Raw genomic sequence first — 2,217 nt, forward strand, 5'->3', positions numbered from 1 at the left:
TAGGTGGCCCGTCTTTGTGAAGACGATCGGGCACGCGGTGGATGACAAGAAGGCCTACTTTGCGGAACGACAGGAGTCGGCGCGCAAGGACGTGGAGCGCGCATTTGCTGTACTCCAGTCTCTATGGGCGGCAATTAAGGGTCCAACGCGTTTGTGGGATGTCAAATGCGTTTCCCAAATAATGTACGCCTGCATTATCATGCACAACATGATCGTCGAAGACGAAGGCGTACAACTGACTAGTTGGGCCAATAACGATGAAGCCGGTCCAAGCCACGGAACGGCCACCCCTAGCGTACGACATGGGGTACCTCTCGATGAAGTCGGCCGCCTCCAGGAATATGCCGACATGCGCCAAGTGGATGCTCATATTCAACTCCAAAATGATATAATTGAAGAGTTGTGGGCACAGAAGACTGCACGGCGATAGTTTTTTTTCTTTATTATGTAATTTATTTTTTTAAATGAATGTACTTTTTTTTAATGCAATTAATGAATTTTCCCGTATATGTCTCGTAAATTTAATTCCGCAATTTAATCGTAAATTTAATTCCGTAAATGTAGTTGTTTTTGAATTATTTTTATTGCGGCTGGCCTATGGCCGGCCTAAATCTGATGTGGCAGGTGGATTTTTAGTGCTGCTGACGTGGCAGGAAGAGAGAGTGGCTGGCCTATGACTGACCTATTTCTATTGTGGATGCTCTAAGGTTATGATTAGGCCTAGTACCAATATATCCGAATCCTTGCCATATTAAATACGTATCTAATTTTGTTTTCGATTGGTTTGTCTATGGTTTATATAGATAGTAAATCGTGAGTAGTAATTAATGGTTATACAATAGAGTGATTTTGTTACATACAATTAGTAATTTGATAGAGTGATTTTGCATATATGTAAATTGATAGAGTGATTTTGCATATATTTTATTTGAGCATCGGGCATCAAACTCATTTTTGCCAATAGCAGTCTACCGTGACGCCCACTCGGCCCTCACGAGTGGGCATCGTTTTCAACCGTTTGAAAATTATTTTAAAGAAAATCAGAGAAATTAAAAACATCATATCCCAAATATGGTATGTTTATTACCGTTTTCTGCCAATATTCATTTTTTATCCTTCAATTCATCCACAAATCATCTATAAATATCTCGTTCATTAAAAAAAATCACACTGAACTGAACTCTCTACCCTTTCATTCTCTCTCTAATTTTCCCTCCACATTTTCAAATATAACCGACCAACAACCACCATCCAACTCGAGATGGGGCTGAAGCTAGTGGAGCATGCCGACGTCGGGCACTCAAGGATCGGCAACGTCAACATGTCTGGATCACGGTCTGACTTAATATTTGTCCCAATGCTCACCAGAACAACGCTCTAGAGTTCAGTGTCTGCTATCCTTAATCCCCTATTGAGACAAATTGTTCGAAGTGTGGGTTGCCATTTCGAAAGATCTGATTGTGGGAACTTACCAAAACACGAAGAAGACTTAGGATGAGGTCAATGAAACCTACAACACTACCTGATCGGATGGATCTGTTGTCCGCAATCCCAAGATGTTTCACAATCATTTAAGACGAGCAAGTGAAGTCTGAAGATATCCAAAGGTTCAGCGACATCTACGTCAATGAAATGAGGCGGAGCGGCAGCGGATCATGCGAAGCCGACGTTATGACTTCAGCCTTGCTTATCTTTCAAGAAGACACCCATAGCCTTCATGTTTATCACTACATGGAAGAAGATTCAAAATCTGGATAAGTGGGCGGGTGTCACATAATCCTCGTCGGACTCGGCCTCCAAACGATTGAGGTCGCAAGTCGACATAGACGAGGACGAGGACGAGTTCGTAAGACGAGCTAGTGGACCACGTCGGTGCTAGATAGACAAGGCTCGGCGACTCCAAGGGTGTACCGACCTTACCCGACGGACATGCAGAACGCCGCCAGGGGTCAATTCGGGTGGACTCCTAAATATGGCCCGTTGCAGCTGTTGTCCTAAGTTCAAGAGGGAAACAACGCTTACGGTGAAGGGGACGGTTTACCGAATTTCGACGTCCGCACTCCATACAGCTCGACCTAGATTGATAAATTATTCGAGGCGTATGTTGGCACCTTGGAAGTTTCAGTTCTTGGTACTAGCCAGCCCGGGAGGACTTTTCGGGAGCGTGTCAATGAAAGCAACAACACAAAGCAACCGCTTGGAACTGTTCAGTGCAAT

The sequence above is a fragment of the Salvia hispanica genome, chromosome 1, assembly GCF_029641045.1.
Source record: "Salvia hispanica isolate PSC_SH4W2 chromosome 1, Shi_PSC_v1, whole genome shotgun sequence".
Lineage (NCBI taxonomy): Eukaryota > Viridiplantae > Streptophyta > Magnoliopsida > Lamiales > Lamiaceae > Salvia > Salvia hispanica.